Source organism: Lepisosteus platostomus, chromosome 14 (assembly GCF_059453375.1).
Source record: "Lepisosteus platostomus isolate fLepPlt1 chromosome 14, fLepPlt1.hap1, whole genome shotgun sequence".
Lineage (NCBI taxonomy): Eukaryota > Metazoa > Chordata > Actinopteri > Semionotiformes > Lepisosteidae > Lepisosteus > Lepisosteus platostomus.
Genome location: NC_142624.1, coordinates 17,094,401 through 17,114,788, shown reverse-complemented (window position 1 = coordinate 17,114,788; position 20,388 = coordinate 17,094,401). Strand labels below are relative to the sequence as shown.

Sequence of the window (20,388 nt, the reverse complement as noted above, 5' to 3'; positions counted from 1 at the left end):
AGTTCACTAATTTACTAATTTTATAGGAATATAAGTGAATCTGAATTTAGAAGAGTAGTAGGTCTCATAGTATCCCTGTTTGACTCTTCTAATTAATTATTGCTAATTATTGTACATTACTCCAGTTTGAGGATTCACACCTTACCTGTACTCATTTACACGTTCATAAACCAACTGCCTGTATTTCATTGAATGCTTACTGCCTGTATCTTGAAAATTAATCGTTTACCAGGGGTACAAATTATATTATTTAAATTAACTTGAATAAAACACTAAGAAGTAGAAAACTGAAGGGAAGTTAAGTCTTTAGTATTTCACAGTGATATTGTGCTTCTGTAGAACTGTAACGCAGTGGGGACATAATGAGCACGCTGATTAGATTAGATGCTGTTCTTTTCTCGTGTTCTTTGCTAGCTTATCCTTAAAACTTAAACAAACCATCAGTATGGCAAGAACAAACAGGAATAGTGTCAAGTATAAAAATATGTACAGTGCTCTCGGAAATTATTGGGACAAGAGTTCAAATTAGCCCATTATAGCTGTCTGCTCATGAAATTTGGATTTCAAATCACAAGATGAATATGATAAAAAAGCAGAGAATATCCCCTTTTAACTATGGGTATTTTTATGCATAAATGTTTAACACTTATACAACAAGAGCACTTTTTTTGTTCAACCCCCCCACATTTCAGATGAGCACAAACGGGGACAAATGGGTTTACAGCTGTTTCTAATTGCCCGGGTGTTGCATGTTGCATACATTTCACACAAATACAAAAAGATCTAGGCATGGTGAGATCTTTTGAAACTGCTTCTGAAGTCTTTCACCATACAAATCGGAGAACTCATTATGACAGAAAAGGCCATTCTGATAATGAGAGGAAAGAAAATTTGTTAAGACTCTTGACATTGCAAAATCAACAGTCTGGAAGAGGGAAAGAAATGAAGGGAGCCCAAAAAGACAAATGTAGTGGAAGACAGAAAAATATTTCTAAGAGTAAAGAAAAAAAAAAAATTACTGTTAGTGAAATCAAAAATATCCTCCAGAGTGTGCAAATCTCGAGTACCACAATCCACAGGAGAGTTCACCAGAAAAATGCAGTGGCTGTACTGCAAGATGTCAGCCACTCATCAGCAGCTCAAGAATAGAACAGCTCAATTGGAATTTGCAAAAACATATTGTGATGAGTTCTGGAACACGGTTTTGGTTTATGGAGAGACCAAAAAAAACCAACATCTATCAAAGTGATGGAAATTCTGAAGTGTGGCAAAAAAGAGGAACAGCCAATGACCATACGTATACCACGTCTTCAGTAAAGCACGGTGGAGGGAGTATGTCTTAATCTATACTGGTCTTGGGCATGTATAGCTGCTTCCGGAACAGGCTCAATGGATTTTGTTGATGACTTAACTGAAGATGGCAGCAGTAGGATGAGTTCAGAGATAAACAGATCTTGTCTGCAAAAGTAAGAAAAAATGGCACTACATTTATTGGGCTGCAGTTCATTATGCAGCAGTACAATGACCAGAAACATATTGCATTCTTAACACACAGGAGTTCATTAGATGGAAAACGTAGAACATTTTAAACTGGCTATGTCAAGCAACAGATCTGAATCCAATTGAGTATGCATTTCATTTGTTCAAAAGAAGACTTAAGGTAGAACGCCCAACCAACAAGCAACAACCTAAAGAGGCTGCAGTTAAAGCAAACCATCTCAAGTAAAGATACAAAGAGTCTGGTGATGTTAATGGGATGGAAGCTGGATGCAGTTATTGCATGCAAGGGATTTGCAACAAAATACTGACTTTTTCACTTCTTTAATTTGCTTCAAGTTAAGTGTCCCATTACTTATGGTCACCTCACCTAGATGTTGGGGGACTGAACACAACATACAGTATGCTTTGGTTGAAAAATATATCCTAAAAGTAAATGCTGACCTTTTGATCTCTGACTCAGAATAATTTGTTTTATGTTAATTTCAATTTCTTGTGTATATAACAGATTTTTGCACAGCATGTCGACAATTCTGCCACTATATAATTCTGGCGATATAACAATTGAAGACGACTGCAAAAATCAAACCTGTACTTCAGGTCTTTTGATTTCTAATATATGTCAATGATTTCTTCCCAAACACAGTACCCATACACAATCCAAGTCACAGTGGCTTCAGGGAACAAAGTTAAAATTGATCAATTACAACTTAAGGACATCAGTGTTTCAAGAGAGGCCATATGGACTGGCTACTCTGTTCATCAAGATAGTATAGAAAAAAGGATTCGATAACAGGATCTGCTGCAAGGAAGACCGGGTAGGTAGACTTTATAATGCAGACAGATTGACACCATTTTTGGTTGAGTTGGTTGTAGCTGTATGATTACATAGCTAGATGTGTTCCATCTTATAGTATACATAATAGGAAGCATATAATTATATACACAGAACATAACAGGTTGCTGCTACTTCTGATATTAATTTCCATCTCTACACATTATTAAGGTGGCCCTGAACAGGCTGGTAGGCCCTGGTCCCAACCTGGGACATCATGGTTCACAGAATTAGCATATGGAATTGACCTATAACTAATGGGTTTCTCATATTTATTTTCCTTACTATATTTTATATTCAAACACTAGATTAATACAGTCATTCCCTCTAGTACGTGGTGAGACAACTGAGTTGTCTTTCAAAGAAAACAATTGTTACCCATGTCTACCATTACAGTTTTTAACTGCTGATATCCCTAATGGTTTTCAGAGGAAAATAAAAAATCTCACATCATAACCACTTCTGTCATTGCTCATACATTGCTGAGTTCATTAAATTAAACTTTTGTAATTGATGCGTAAATGGAGCATACCTACTCCTTACACTACGCCTGTTCATTTTTTGCAAGTCTAACTCATATAGTTTCTGAGATCTTTAATTGATCTACTGTAGCTTAGGTTATACAGTAATGTTTGAATGCCCTTTTGTGTCTCTCCAGAACAGCGTGCATCCATTAATACCTTACAATCAATCATCACTCACTCTTGCCATGCCATGTACCGTGGATATAAAAAGTCTACACACCCTTATTGAAATTGCAGGTTTTTGTGATGCAAAGCCAGAAATCAAGATCATGTCAGACATTTTTCCATCTTTAATGTGACCTTGCAACCAACAAAATTCAAGAGAAAAACAAATACATATTTATTAGGAAAAATAATTGAAATTAAAAAACCTACAACAAACTGGTTGCATATCAAAGGCTTTACTTCACAAAAACCAGCAATTTCAATAAGGGTGTCTAGACTTTTTATATCTACTGCATCTGTGATTTTAATTCTATCACAATCACCCAGTAGCTCAGTATCTTATATTTCTTGTATTTCGCTCCTAGATCTCCTGGCATTTAGGTACATACAGATTTGATATAACACTGCACATGGTTTCCATGATTCGATTTTCTTATGGAAAGTATACTGTTTAAGCCAATGTCATTTGTCTCAACATGAACAAAAACAGTGTCTTCACCTGTTTTTGACAGGAGCCTGTCTACTCTATGTACAATATCAACCACCTCAGATCAGAAGAGACAAAATATGGTTGTTGACTGGGTTTATAATGTGGATATCAGTGTTCTTGACAGTAATAAAAGTAGTTTCCAACCACTTCTCCACTATTGCCCTTTTTCATGTGTCCTTGGTTTACTTGGCACTTAACAACATTGTTGTGACGGCTGAACTTAAATATCTGTGATGATGAGATCTTTGGAGCTGCTGTCCTGACTTTCCAGGTTGTTGAGTAGAGCAAACGTGTTTGGCTGTGTGATGTTTGGGGGAATTATTACTATAGCTGTTTCCAAGCCCTTGTTGTTTGTGCTCAGATGATTAAGGAACACATATCTCAATGAATGTGGTATTTGCCAGTTCCTCCTTCTCCTGGTGCTCTCAGTTCCTGCAGTTCCTTCTACAGCAAAGTACTTTATCAAAGAAGAATGGGATTTTACAGGTATATGAACCAATAGGACAGCTACATCTTAGGTCCTGCCTCAACATTTCAACATTTCTAGGCCATTGTAAAAAGCAGAATTTCTTCTTTTGCAGTCATTCTTTTATAGGTTTGATTGCTTAGGATCATTGTTTTGCAAGACCCACTTTTGGTTTAGCTTCAGGACATGGATGACATTCTCCTCTAAAATCTTATGATACAAAGCAGAATTCATGGGTGTGTCAAAAATGGTAAGCTGTCAAGGTCCTGGTGGAGCAAACCAGCAACAAACATGCTGTTTAACTGTTTAAAAGCAGTGTTCGGTTTTCACCAAGGTTTTCCATTAACCTCCTGGGCAGTGATTGTGAAAGACTGGAGAAACACTTGAAACCTCTCCATTTGTACACTATCTGTCTCACACTGGGTTGGTGGGGTCCCAAATCCTTAGAAATGGTTTTGTAACCCCTTTTGGATTGATGAGCATCAATAACTCTTCAGAGATCATTCAGTTTTAGGAGATCTGAAATTAGTAACTATATACCAATATTATGGATATTTGCATAAATATTGGTAAAAATATGAGATTAGTATTTATCGTTATGGTTTACAAACTTTTTTCAGCATTTAAAAAAAGGATTTTTGTGTATACAAATCTAAGAAATACATTGATTTAGGAAAGTCAAGTTTTGATAAGGAGAAATCTCACTTACCATTACACGTTTTAAAACTACATCCATCCATTTTTTAACTGGTTTATCCAACACAGGGGGAGCCAGTGCCAATCATAGCAACCAGTCAATCACAAAGTACACAGAGATACAAACATGTGCACCACAGCCAGTTTTTCCAGATGCTAATTATTCTACTAGTATGTCTTTGGACTATGGGAAGAAACCAGAGTACCCAGAGGAAACCCAAGTAACATAGGAAAAACATACAAAGTCCAAGCAGAAGGCACCCCAGGAATTGAACCCAGGGTCCTAGCACTGCAAAGCAACAATACCAACCACTGTGCCATCATGCCACTTGAGATTTAAAATTGCATTATCATTATTATTTCACAAGGTATAAATGCAGTATATTTCAAGAATTCAGTAGGGCAAAACATTATTAATTGTTCAGAAAGAATGAAAAGTAAAAGGGACTCTTATATAGCACAATTAAAAGAAGCTACAATTATCATAAGTTTCAACGTACAGTGCCTTGCAAAAGTATTCAGACCCTTGACCAATTCTCTCATTTGACTGAATTACAAACCATACATTAAAATTTAGTTCTCTTTGATATTTTTATTTCTAAGCACTGAAACTCAAAATGAATTATTTTAATGTGACATTGTTTGATGTTAGAAAATATTCTTCAGAAAAATAAATTGAAATATGCTGTTTGCATAAGTATTCAATTACCAAAACTTTATAATTTTTCAGGGCATATGTCCATCATCTAAAACTCAAAAGAAGTTGGGTCATGCAACATGACAATGATCCAAAACACAGGAGTAAATCACCAACAGAGTGACTCAAACAGAAGAAATTCCATATTTTAGAATGGCCAAGTCAGCGTCCTGACCTCAGTCCCATTGAAATGCTGTGGCGTGATCTGAAGTAGGCCGTTGAAGCAAGACATCCCAAAAATATACATGTTTGTGTGTGTTGTTTGTTAAATAAGAGTGTCTTTATTTATTATGATGACTTAGATGGAGATCAGATCAGATCACATTTTAGGAGCCATTCATGCAGAAATCCATATAATTCCTTAGGGTTCACAAACCTTTTCTCACAACTGACCTGTGAACTGAACTGAAAACTGAACTTGTTCTCACAACTGATTTTTCTTTTCCTTAACAAAGTGAACTTGCACTGCACATAAAAATGAAAAACAACAACTGTTCTTTACTAAAGCTATTAAGCTAAAGCTCTGAAGTGTATTTTTAAAAAATGTTCTTTACCTTCTACCTTTTTTGTCATAATACCTTAAGGAGACTTTCTAAGACAAATGGAAAATGTCCTTGTTCAAATCTTTAGCCTTGACAAGCCTTCTACTTCCAGTAATCAAGGGATACAAAGTCCACTTGCAAAAGAGAACAATGGTTGTTTTCTGACCTTTAGCCTTGTGTACAATACATTGAACCAACTTTGCTACTCCTCTGGACTGGGTAACATAAGACTGGTGAGAGCCACAAAGCTGCCAGGATCCCATGAATTATGCAGGACTGTTTCTCTATGGGGCTGCAATGATTTGACGTTGAAAGATAAGGAGGAAGGAGAGACAGCTCTCTCAGGTAACACTATAAATCATTTCTCTCTATGTGCGAGACAGGAGAACTTATTTGTGTTTATGTTACTCTGTAATTCCACCCTGGAAGTTCTTGATGAAGATAGGTTTCAGTCAGACAGCTGGGTGGGGGAATGTGGCTGGTCAGTGTTGAGGGAAGGAGACTGAAGAGACCAGACAACTTTGCAGGCAAGGTGCTTCCTCTCCCCTCGGTCCTAGAGTCTGTGATGGAAAGCTGCTCAAAGACACACCAGGGTGTAGTGGTTACTTGCTGTAATCTTTCACCAGCCTAAGGCCTAAAGAAGTACAACAAAAAACTCCATTTTAGTAAATTCATTTCACAATATTGATTTTCTTAACAGAAAGCTTCACATATGAAGGTTCTTTAATTTTCGAACACAAGGTATGTATGAAAATGCAACCCTGATCAAGTCTGTGGGTACAAGCAACAGACTTGAGCTATTATACAAACTAAGCACAATGCATGTAGTGCAGCCACTGTAGGACTTCAAATAACTAATTTTATTAAAATATACAATGGACCTAATATGAAAATAACAATTATATAATGTTTTTAATAAGAAGAAGATTAATATTTCACATTTACTGGGTATTGATGTATTTCTTTATGAAGAAATGTCAATCACTTAAAAATGATAAGGTCTCACCTGAAGTCTTATGTGAAAAAGTTAAATTCTTAAGAGTGGACAGTTGAGAAAAGTACAGTCCCACATGGAAGGTAGATGTCAGGCCCATCCTTGAACAATTTGTGGAATGAAACCAATTAGTTAAGCATTTTAGACAGTAAACACTGGTAATGGATGCCCATCAACTCCCCTTCCTTCCATATTCCCCTGCCTGGATTTTATCAGCTGCACTCCTAATTAAGTCCCTTCAGTCAGACAGAAATGTAAGTGATCGGGACAGTAGCATTCCGAGGTCTGGTAATGAGAGGGCAGCAGGGCTAACATTAATCAGAGTCCATAGTGAATTATTGATGCTCTCAGTGGCTTTTAGTCCATTAATAATGGCTGGACCTTATCAGCAAACCTGGGTCCACTGGTATCATTTACAGTTCTATAGGTCTCAGCTGGTGTCTGAAGACAGACATCAGAAGTGCTGAAGGACATCATTCTCCCCTTCAACATTTGTTGGCCTCCTTACTGAATTAAAGTACATATGATGGAAAGCAAAAATGAGAATGGAAAAAGAAGGGTGCAACTTTGAAAGACACATGAATACTACAAAACGATAATATTTCTAGGTACCTAGACACTTCACATGTATCCTGTACTTTAAGTATTTTCTGTCCCTGTTATACTGTAAGCCACACTGATATCTTTTATTAACACTAACATGGCAATGATGATTGTATTCAAACTAAACTATCCAATTATTACTGCTGCACTTACAAGTACTGTATTTTAGCAAACTATGTAGGACAAGATAGACAAGAACTTTCGGGCGGTGCAGTGGCTCTGTGGCTAAGGATCTGCGCCTGTGGCTCGAAGGTTGCCAGTTCATATCCCATGGCCGGCAGAGGAATCCTACTTCGTTGGGCCCCTGGGCAAGGCCCTTAACCCCAACTGCTCCAGGGGTGCTGTATAAATGGCTGACCCTGCGCTCTGTCCCCAAGCTTCTCTCCCTGTCTGTTAGTCTCATGGAGAGCAAGTTGGGGTATGTGAAAAGATAAATTCGTAATACAAGAAATTGTATATGGCCAATAAAGTGATTTTATCTCTTCTCTCTTTTGGCCTGCAAACAATGGATGCTGCTACTAAACTATATGATGTAATTTTCAGCATAAATCATTCAGACTAACAAAAAATTAAGGCTTATATCACCGTAATTACAAACACAGATGATATTTAAAAATCCTTGAACCTTCAAAGTCTTACATTTTGATATTTCTGATATAGAGCAAAATATTTTAAGGTGTCAAGTAATATTAGACCCTCATTAGATATATACACAGTATCTTGTCTAAAAGAAGTGCAGCCTTTATTGTTGTTTTCATGACTAGGCAGACTACAAGCAAAGCTTACAGTATGCTCATTTAGTTATTAGTAACATAAAAAGAAAACAATCTTCTTTCCATTTTTGGATATTATCAGAATACTGGTTCTTGTAGGTACATTGTTTGAACTACCAGTATGTTGGTTATATATTATGTGGAAAACCATATGGTGGTTTAGAAGCAGCAGATTACTGTGCATCACACGACAAAGGAAAAATTAAATGGCTTTTCCTTATCCTAGAAGAAACGCCTGTAGGTTTACTGTAAAGCACAGATGCCTAATAGACATTCAAATATAAGATGTCGTGAAGTGGAACTAATGGCATTGTGTAGGGAGGCCGATATAAAAAAAAACTAGTACATTCATTTTCTGATGGTTCTCTTTTCCAATGAAGCAGCACATGAAGCTTTTATGGGTGCTGCTGATGATGTACCAAAAGTAGTGCAATGAATTATACTACAAGAGGATTATTCACTTCCTGGAATAAGGCTTAGAACAGCCCTGGAATTGCATGTTTTTAATTCTTTACGAAAGATTGCTTTTGTAGGCTGTATTTTTTATTCCTGTGCACATGTGAGTAGTTGTGTTTCTGGGTTTCTACTTGTGAAAGTAACAATAATGGAAAATGTTGGACTAGTCATTCCTACATTTATAAAATGCAATTGCTGAAGTGTTTTAGTGCTACAAAGGTTAATACAAGTTAGAGTACTGGGTAAGATTAAGGAGCTTTCCTAACACAAAACTCTACGATTAACACTGAGTTTTTTATTTTTATTTTGCAGTGTCTTAGCAAAGTAAATGTCAATTTAACCCCAAATATGTTAAAATAGTCATGTAAACACTATTTTTGTAATGTAATTTATGAAATGTAATAAAATAGGGAGAAAATTCAGATATAATAAACCAACTAATCACAATTTCATCGTAATAAAAAGGGGCCACATCCTGTAACTTGGAATTCCCAATAGTAAGTAGGCATCACAGCTGTAAATACATTTTATTAAAAACTAAAGGTGTGTATGAGTAGAGCCACTGAGGCAGGTGTGTGAGGAGGTGTGTTCAATAAGTAAACCAGGCACTCCAAGTTGGCTAAAATTTCACATGCCTACAAGGCCTGATTTGAAAACAATCAATATCCACTTGAGCCGTGCTCTAAATCTGATAACTCCTGTGGGAGAACGAAGATCCAGGACAGTACAAAGAGAAGGAGAGGGAGACAGAGTAAACGAGGCTTGATCCGATAATATACAGACTGAGGGACAGAAAGGCTATAAAAAAAAAGTAAACCCCCAATAAACCCCTAAGCACAAGAAACCAACACTTCTTAAATTAATAACTGGTTACAATTTTTTAACACCCTATTTATTTAACTGCCGATGGTGAATCCGTTAATTTCTCTATTACAGGCCTCATTGCAGCCAAAGAAGTATGCAAAATAATTTCACAAGACCTATTAAACATGTTCTAGCATCACTTTGTTTTTCACCACACTACATAGCCAGAGCATAAACAATAGCATTTTCCACCTAATGGAAGCCTTACACAGCTCCTGATGTTAAAACTGTAAACTCATAGGAGTCTTAGCCAAACACAGGAAAATCTGCCATTTATAACCTACTAAATATGGTGGCATACATAAAGAATCGTAGTCACAGTTTGATAACACAACTGATACAGTGCTTTGCAAAAGGTTTCAGACCTTTCCAACGCTGTTCCATTAGAGAAGTTATAAAACTTTGCATACTCAAGCATGCTGTTAATGATGCATTTTTAAAACGTAATATTTTATTCAAAACCCGAATGTTCAAACTGAAGAGGATACTGAGGATAAATTACAGTTTTAGCTTTGGTTAAAGCACAAGTCTTTATGGGAAAGCACCAACTTTGCCCAAAGGGTTAGTGCATTTTCTGTAGATTTGCTTAGGCTTTGTTAAGTTGCATAATAACAGCTTAGGGAGAGTACTTTTCAAGTCTTTCCATAGATTGTCAATAGCATTAAAGTTAGGACTTTGACTAGGGCACTCAAGGACATTCACTTTCTTATTCTAAAGGCCCTGAAGTATAATTCTGGCTTTGTGATTTGGATCACTATCCTGCTGAAAGGTGAATTTTTTACCCAGTTTTAGGGTCTGAAGCAGGTGTTCCTCTCAGACCTACCAGTACTTTGCTCCATCTACATCTTGTTAAGCTTTCCAGTCTCTGCTAATAAGAAAAAAGCTATAACAAAATGCTGCCACCACCATGCCTGACAGTAGGGATGATGATGTCTGTGCAATGCACTGTGTTGGGTTCAGATGTAGTGCTTTGCATTTAGACCACAAAGTTTCAAATTTGTGTCATCACTCCACAAACCCCTTTGCCATATGTCTGCATAACTTAGGTACTATGTTGTAAATCCCGTAAGGGGTTTGAGACAAGACCTTGGTGGAGTGACAAGGATATTGTTGACATTATATCCCATCTTGGCCCCTGAACTCTGTAACTCTTTCAAAGCCATCATTAGCCTTGCTGCATCATCCCTTAACAATTTCTTCCTTGCCCAACTGTTCAGTCTGAAGAGACAATTTGATCCAGACAGTGACTGGGTGCTTTCCACTTCACCATGCTCAAAGAAAGATGAGCATTTTTTAAATGCTTTTATGCCTTTCTCTTATTCAGTGCTTATTCAGCTCTTAGGTTTTCATGGTTGAATCTTTGCTTGAAATTCACTACCTGACCAAGAACAGTTACTCAGTCAACAAATTATTCTCTACTTACAAAAGATCAGAGAACATTTTCACATTATCTTTCTTATTCTTCCTTTTATGACATTTTGTAGCTCTCTGGGAACTATTTGTGATCCCTTTTTTGTAATCATCAAACTGAAGTGTTTCAAACAGAAGTACTTGTATGTTACAGGAATATGGTTAAAATCAGGCCGTCTTGCACTGGAAGAGTACCAACACTGCAGAACCATAGAGTCGCAGTTGCTTATCTGCATAAGTACAAAACTCTCTTAACAGTTTAATGTCTAATGTTTAAGATCAGACATACTGTGAAAGAATGGAAACTGAGTTCTAAATTGTATGTAATTTTAGACACAAGAAGATCCCATGGTTAAGCTTGTCACCACACGGTTCCCAATTCATACCTAGATCTTAGTTTTATCGTGAACAGGGCACAGAACCTCCTTGTGTAATGCCTTTTGGATGAGACATTAAGCTGGGTAAGTAATTCTCTAAGAGCAGTTGCTCATATTTGACTCTTTTTCATAAACTCTGTACAGTAAGTCACTGTTCAAAAAGCAACTGCTAAGTGACTAATTGTTATTAGTCAGAGGAATGCTTGTGAATCTGGTGTTCTGCTTCACTGAGGGTTAACCTAACAAATTATTTCACACAGGCTTACAAAAATGTTCCCCTCACACAGCCTATTTCTTAAAACATTTCTTTACAGATCAGTTTAACAGCCTTCAGCAAAAGAGGTTAAATATATTAAACTAAAAGTTCAAACGGGAATGTTTCAGCAGTTAGAGTATGCCATTTGTACTAAGAACAATGCCCTGGATGAAGAAATGTATTGAAAGAGGCCTAAAACAAAATTGGAGCAATGTCTTAACCACAAAAATATGCTCAGTAAACAAACTGCATGAATAAAATAATAAACTTTATTTTCAGTTCTAGCTCAATGATATTTTTCTTTTCACACAGCTATAGTGTGTACAATAAGTACTCATTTTCCAAGGCACATAAATAAAGCATTTCATCCCTTCAAATTGCAACAATAATGTATGATGTTGCACAAAGGTCATCATAATTTCCTACAAAGATAAGGCTTTCTCTAGGACTGATTTTTTTTCTTGTCTAGAACGAAAATGTAGAGAGCAACTGTAGAATAAGTGGCAATGTCACTCATGGCCTCATTAGCAGAAACCTGTCATGAGCAGCAGGGTGCTGACTTTGAGAAAACATCTGCTGCCTGAACAATGAGGCAATTTAGCTTCCATTTTATCACAGAAAGCATTCTCTCTATGCCTCTCTGGCACAGAATTATCCAGTGCCTTCTGTTGTATGTCTGCCCCCAGTCTCTGCTTTCGGCAGGCATATGCTTCAGGGCATTTGACATTTTCAAGCCCTTCTGTAGGCCACAGCCTACTATATTGAGTGTGAAAAAGACGGGAACCAAGATACTTGTATCCCTACAGTTCACTGAATAGTGCAGTTTCATTTCCTCTTCATCTTCCAGAAGGTTTGCTCTTCTCATTAACACCCTCAGTATAAATCAACGGCTCCTCTGCATGAGAGAGACAAACAGGGATGCAATATCAAGCGGCTCTTTCTTCACATTTCCTGTATTCACATTTAGCTACTGTCATGTGCAGAAAAGGTCAAAGGAGGAAAAGAAAAGGGGACTGTATACAACAATAGCAATTAGTTATTTGCTGTGTCAAACTGGCGCAGCAGTAGACAGAAGCCAGTTGATTTAAATTGTTATATTACAAGGATTCTACAAATTTCTACAAAACAATTTTAGTTTCTTCATCAAAATAACTAAATGGATAATTTTTGTATTTCCCAAGGGTTATTGTGCCCTTAAAAAAAGCAGAATGTAATGCAATTTATTTTTTCATAAATTTGTCTTAATCCCCAGCTCTAAGCTTACTAAAGATGATATCTACTGATATAATTAGTGATACTCTTTAGGGTCTATTTCATAAGCAGTATATTAAGTATGATTTACAATAAAAATCCAAATAAGTCCACGTAATAATGCTTTACGCTTTTGTCATTGTTTCAGCCTAACTACTGTATATATTACTACAGAAAGACTGAGAAAAAGTTAACTTTAAAGTTCTGGGTGTAGTTCCATGGAAGTTTAGTTTTTACAGCCTTTCTTAACCACTATTCTGAAACAATTAACAGGATATAAATTCCACATTGCAATGTAAGAAAGATCTATGATTTTAGGGTCAAAATAAGTCTATAAGCGCATGGTTTCTTTAATCTTTTAATTTTTAAATGATCTTTCTTTGATTAACATAGAACATATATTATAACATAACATATTTTGTTTTTTCAAGTTAAAAAAGGCTTACGTTTTCTTTCAGTTGGGAAAAAAATCACCTAGTTGTTTAGGTCTAGTTTTCAGTCTTGGCACCAATTAAGTCTTTCATTGGCTCATAACGAAGACACAAGGAAAAAAGTCCAGAGCTGACAGCAAAGCAGACACATGACCTTTCAGTACTTGTTGGACAAAGGACAGATTAAAGACCTATCTTCCTGCAGTGATAAATTCCAGGCCTCTAAAACACTAGTGTCTTTTAGTTTTACTTCATTACAATTTTTTTTTCAAATTTAAAAACTTGAATGACAATCTGAAAGCTAAATTTTAAACAAATTCTTGTTGTTCTACATGACAACAACTTGTAGACAGTAAAGGACATGGAAGTGAAAAGATGACTCTGATGACAGTGATGGAAGTGATTCTTCCTTTTCTGCAGGAGAAAGGTTAAAAGCAATACAGTTGAGAGAAAGATGCTGGGGCTTCCTGAATGGCTCAAAGGATGTAAAACCGAGATCTATTATCACAGTCCTGAGCCTGAATTACACCACTGACTAACTGGGACTCAGTCCCCAACCCCCAAGTGGCAATGCTCAGCCAATTGTGAAACACAAGCACTTGTGAGAGTAGGATAGGATTAGTCATTCAAGGCTCCCTTGGCTTTCAGCAACACCTGTGACCTCCTGGATGCTTGCATGATGCACTATCAGTGAGGGATGTGTTTCTCGTCCAGTCAGTGCTGAACCTTTGGTACGGGGCTGTGTTGCATGTAAAATGTTAAAAGTGAGTGCCTCGATGGCTGGCGGGCCAGAGGACTCTGCCTACACTTCCTTATTCCTACCTGTGTAGTCCATGGGTTCGTAAGCTGCAAATCCAAATTACTGGTTAAAACAAAAACAACGGGCAATTCTAAATTTAGAGAGAAAAAAGAAAGGTCCCGGTGAAACAAGTACAGTATGTCTGTGTCATGATGTGCCTAACAGTGCCAGGTTTAACATTAACATAATTTATAAAATGACAGTAAACTGTTGGTTTAAAACATTGATAGTAGGAAATAGTGTGTCACTTATTGCCAAATGTCTGTAAAATTATGCATTGCAAATGCACACAACTACAATTGCGAAATCATGTTTGCTAGCCCTATAAATTTGTCATTAAAATATATTTTGATTTAGTTTTTAACAATTGCAGTCAACACAGTCAATGAAAATTGCTCCTATGCCTTTCTTTCATTAATATAAAATCTCTAGATTTCATTTTGTGTTGTAATTATACTGCATAAAATTTGCTAGACATTATGAAACACAAAACCCATATAAGCAACTGACCATTGATATTCCTGAATTTCAAACATGCTGTCTTGCAGCATTAGACAATTGCATCATGTTACATACACTCTTTTATCCCAAAAATGTCAAACTGTGATGTAATCACTGTGTAGTACATATACAATATTTTACAACTCATTTATACTTTTATTGGTTCTATTTCGTCCTATTTCTAAGAATAAACCAAGTATGTCGTTGTACTAGCTACCACAAGCTATTGTACTTTTTCCATTATTGATAGGAAGGTCCAGTATTTCTGATTTTACAGATAAAATTCCTCTTTAGCAGATCCTGTCTGTTAAATCTGAAGTCTGTTATTGCAAAGTTTTTTATTGTATAAGATATTTACACAGTACATTATAGTAACTAATATCCTGTACAATATTAACAGTATTTGATAATACAAGAGTTCATTATTATGTTAACTAGGTTTCAAAAATAATCATCATCAATGAGCATTACTGTTCTTATTTCAATGACTATACAATAAATGTGGGAGATTGGGATATATTTTTGTGAGACCTGGGAACAAGTCAGAGGCTTTTACATGTAATTGTGATTTAATTTTAGATTTACATGTTTCATCATATATATAAAAAGTTTTCATAGAACAAATCACATTCATAAATCAAGAGATGTCTATATTAATATTATTTTGGGGTGCAAACAATGTAATTAAAAGAAACAAAATAAGTTTGGTACAGTAAGTTACTTCTTCACCTGAACATCATACAAGCAATATTTGTGTCAGCCTTTTGGCACAACCAATTAACCTGGGAGAGATCTGGAGTACCCAGAGAAAACCCATGGTAAACACAGTATCAGTATGAAAGGCAGAGAGTAATGTAAATGTCTGCCTTTTAGTAGTATCCTCATGTTTTTTACAATGGTATAGAGTGGAAGAATACCCAGTGTTTATGGTATACATCAGGGGTCTGTACAGAACATTTGAAACCACAGGAGCTTTTATTTTTGCTAATACAAAGTGATACATTGAAAAAATTATTTGTTTTACCTTTAGTCCCATAGTACATAGCATAGAGTAAGATAAATGTTTGCCTGAAATAAGAAGTTGGAGCTCTGACTGTCAGTAAACTCTTGTGGAAAAGGTGAGTGAGGAGTGTGTCACAGACATACAAAGAAGCAAAAATGGTTGATGTGCTGACTGTCATAATTAAAATTCTTAATTACCCAAAACTGAGTGAGAGATTCTGTAAGGCTGGAATGGAAAAAAACCTTAAGCTGTAGAAGTCAGAATATAACTAAATTTCAGACAAGACACCTTGACATTTCATATTTATATGCACACACTAACAACCTCCATCTGTACACAAGACCTTGGAATCATGAAACAAAATCAACTTCATTCATAAAACCCACTCGGCCCTCTGCTCTACTGGAACAGAAAGGGGGAGCATCGAGAGAATCACGAATGAGAATGCGGGGACCTCAATGCCTTGTCATTTGCTGGCGTTATGCGTCACCTGCTGAAGCCTATATAGCAAAGCAAGCACTCAACAATGATCAGCTGTCGCCACGGCACAGAAAATTCAAAAAGGTATGCCTCAGAAACACCACACACTCAAACACTACTTAAATTCCCTGCAGTGTGTGCTCCTGTTAAACCCGGTATGTGTGTTTGGATCTTACAATTTATTTAACCTTCTTCCAGTATTGCAAAAACTGACAGCCTCCTTCTTCCAGTTTTGAAAAAATTGCCTGTTTTGGAACACGCAAAATCCCAAACTACCAACAGCCATCAAAATATGCAATTTTTTCTGGTAAGTTTCAGGATAACTCTACTGAACCATTTTATTTTCAATAATATGACTCACCAGTACAAATGACAGGGCCACATCTATGTGTTTGCCAAACTGGCTAAGCCTTTTAAATGTTAAGATTTCAGACCTGTAGCAAAGGACATTGGAAAATCTTAAACTGCTGAAGGCAAGACTGTCCTGCTTGTAAACACAAATATTGCCACTACAGGAACATCAGATGTCATACAGAAAAACATAAAATACCATATTGCAAGAAGTCTTCCACAAGATGATTATAATTACCATCCACACAAAGGATCAGAGGAGCACATGACATACTGTATAATAAGGAACTCAAGTCTAAAATTGGCATTTCTGTAGGGCTAGGCCAAAAACAAATCGACTGCAAAGACTACTGTAGACTTCTTTATTTGGCTTAGCATTACAGACCAAGTTCCACAAAACAAAATCAATAAATAAACTTGCCGTTCAACACAGAATGTCCTAGCTCACCCAAACCAAAACATGCAACAAAAAAAGTATATGGTACCAGAGAATATATAGACATGATATATAAAACTTACATGAATGCTGATGAATGTCGATATATTAGAAATAGTTATTATTCATTGGTTTTACTGAAGAGCCCAGCAAGGGAAGAAAACAGACAAAACAAAGCAAATCCACGACTAAGTGTTCTCCCCCTGCTGTAGCAATATCAAAGAATAATTGCAGCCTGTCTGTCACCTGAGCCATTAATTTCAGCTGATCCTCTGTCTGCATTCGTCTGTACACCAAAAAGACCACAGATGCTGCACAAAGTCCTGCCCCCATTATGTAAATCCAGCTTAGAACCTGGCAACAATGCAGGCTTATTACAAATGGATAAAGATCTCAGTCAAATCTGGAGACAGAGGAGAAAGCAGTTCATAATGTCCCCCATGCTGCTATTTGTTTCTCCAACAAAAGGTTTAAACATCTCTGCATCTTTTCAAGAGCCTGTCTCCCGAAAAACATCTGCTTTGCAGGAGCGCTTGAATAATGCTCTTTCTGTCACAGCCTGTCCTTCATCTAAGGGCATCAAAAATCAACTCGATCAAATCATGCATATCGTTCGGGTTAATATGGTAAAACGCAATCAGCAAAAACACAATGCCACACAAACAATGTAGTCTGCTGATAAATCAAAGCAGGTTTGAGCAACGGGACTGCTGGCTACTTACAGCAGACAGAGCTCCTTTGCATGGTCCTCCTTCTTCAGCACAGTATAGAAGAAAAAAAAAATAACACAGGAGGATGGAGAAGGAGGAGATGAAAGGACGATGCAGAGGAAATTCCACCCACTCGATCCTGCAGACCCACTGCAAAAGGCGCAGCAGAAAGGGCTTGCTGTGCTGACGTCACAGTTTCATGAATGAAGCAGACTGTTTGAGGATTCAGCTCCAGGGACACTGGCATGTGCAGTGAGAGAGGAGGGGGAAGGAGGAGGGGAGAGAGACAACCAATGGCCTTACTGTATCAGCAGACTGGCTTCCCACTAAATGAGTGGTCATAGAGTTCAGAGGAGACCACTGGTGCTTGTTTGTTGTCTCTGTGTGTTCGTGCGTGGAGCCTCTGCCTCTGCGTATTTTGATTTGTTTGTGAAAGTGTCATTTTTTGGTCTTTTTAAGTGTATTTTATCATTATTGGAAAAACAGACCTGGGATTAAGGGGTCAAAGTGCTAGAATTCAATTTACACAAGCTAAAAAAAACCTCTTTTTCGAACTTACATGACTTCTTTGAAACGATTTCACTACTGGGTTTGAATGAAATTATTAGTTTTAATATTCGGTGAAAGTAAACAACAATGATTATTACGGAGTCCAAATTTGATAAATTACTTAAAGTTAGATCAGATTAATTTGATTCTGGTGCCAAATCTATTTTTTAAATTGCATCATCAATTGTTTCGCATATTTGTACAGGACTTTTCCTAACTCACCCTATTTCATCACTAACTCAAGCACATCAAATTTTCAAGGAGCATGTGAATTGTTATGGCTGCACAGTCATGTACAAACTACACACCAGCCTTAGAACAATGACAGTATGTCTTTCTAATTTATTTAGTACTGAAGCCAGACACCCAATGTGTTAGGCTGTAAACACCTGCAATACAATGTACTGCACTTACACCCTGAGAATGGCAATGGTAGATTGACTATGGCCATATGCCAAGCTCAAAGTGAACTATTCAACTCAATTTGAATTGCAGATGAAAACAAGACATTACAGAACTAAATTACAAGAAGGTGTCACATCTTTTGAATACTGTATTGAATTCAGTAGTAGTAATGCCAGAACTAGATTTAAATTCAAACTTGTAGAGTTATATTTAATCAACTTGCAAAATGGCTTTTCTGATTGCCAAGTGAAAGTTTAGGTGCTACTTCTAATCGTTTAATGTGGGATCTTCTGCCTTAATTATTTTATCTCTTCTATCACACACACCTTTTCAGTACAGCTTTTCAGTAAATCCAACTACTTGATTTCAGTCAGAATTAAATGTTAATATTTTCAACCAAACCTGCCACCACAGCACCAGATTTATTGGTAAGTTTTTGCAATGCTGACATTCTAAGACTGCAGAGTTTTCCTTGTCCATAAGCTTTACCTGCAACAGCTACCTCTATAAACTTTAAAAAAAATAATTTATGAGCACTGATAAATAAAATACAAAAAATACTGTATAATTCATTAAATAAACAGACAACCTAAGGGAATCCTAAAGAGGTTAGAGCCTTTAAACTGAAGTTCTAACACATTAAATACTGTAGTAGCAAAATAAATAAAAGGTGTGAATAACAATCCACTGTACACTGTACTTTAAGGATTCAAGGTGGAAAGCCTATCCACTGACATAAAAAGAAAAAATTTCTTTCAGCAAATCATAATGCTGCTGGCCAAATACAGAAGCAACTAACTACCACTGATTCCTAAAAAAACCCAACATTCATAACAGTGAAATCAAAATATTTCCATTAAACTTCATCTTTCACTGGACCTCTAATGGTCTACAATCGTACAAAAGACAGAGACAAAATCAACAGTCTTGGAGCCATGGATTTGTTCCAAAAGATATGTAAAAATATCCAGTGACAAAAAATTTGATTAGGGACAGTCTTAAAGTTTCTCTAAGAAACTGTGGCCACTGTCTGTGTTCTTGGCAAGTTGCAATGATGATCAGCAGCTAATGAAGAAACTAGAATTTAATTAAATCAACTCAGATCTCGTTAGTGTTCATGTCAAAGATAGTATATAATATCATTAGTATGGTGGTTTTGTTGAACATCATGCGTACATGACTTAGAATGATATTTATTGTTCTGTGCAATGTTGCAGGTATGCTGAGCGCCGTGTCAATGTTGGAACCTAGACACTAAAAAAGCCCTCTTTCAGCCTTTATGTGGTTACATAAGGCTGAGTCAGCCTGAGGGTTTTCTGAACCCTCAATCCTAATGCTTAATGAAAGCACTTTAATTTGGCCACAGGCAGTGATTTGCTGTATGTTAATGGTGTACAGGAAATGCTTCACAGGTCTTGACACTGCAAACACTTCAGAACTATTTAGACAGAAAAACATCTTTGCATAACCAACTTAACATGACATAACATTCAGCACTAATGATCAACCTAGTTTTGGATTTATTACAAAACATGCTTTAAGTGCAGCACAGAATCTCAAAAAATAGTGGTTGGTCAATAACAAGATGATGGAAAAAGAAAAGGAACATGCTGATCATTAGGGATAAGCATCTAAACCCCGATTCAAAGTTTTCCATTTTATTGAAATCTCAAAATCTCTAGGAAATAAAAAAGCAGTCTGTACACAACAGAATCCTGCAGTTCAGAGAACTCACACTAATTTAACAATTAACATTCACTTGTGACAGTTATTTATATCCCAGAAAGTCTAGACATGAAAACTGACATAAATCCATAAAAGTATTTA

General features: G+C 36.5%; 1 protein-coding gene across 5 annotated transcripts in view; it reads right to left on the bottom strand.

The window, feature by feature from the left end:
• The window catches only part of map3k13 (mitogen-activated protein kinase kinase kinase 13), a 90,330-nt gene that overhangs the window by 39,732 nt on the left and 30,210 nt on the right, over positions 1 to 20,388 (bottom strand). The window contains exon 3 of one of the 5 annotated variants that reach the window (XM_088607256.1): positions 17,620 to 17,847. The exons of the other annotated variants lie outside the window; for them this stretch is intronic. The gene's annotated coding sequence lies outside the window, so the exon portion shown is untranslated. The remainder of the gene's footprint in view (positions 1 to 17,619; positions 17,848 to 20,388) is intronic. 5 annotated transcript variants of the gene reach the window in all.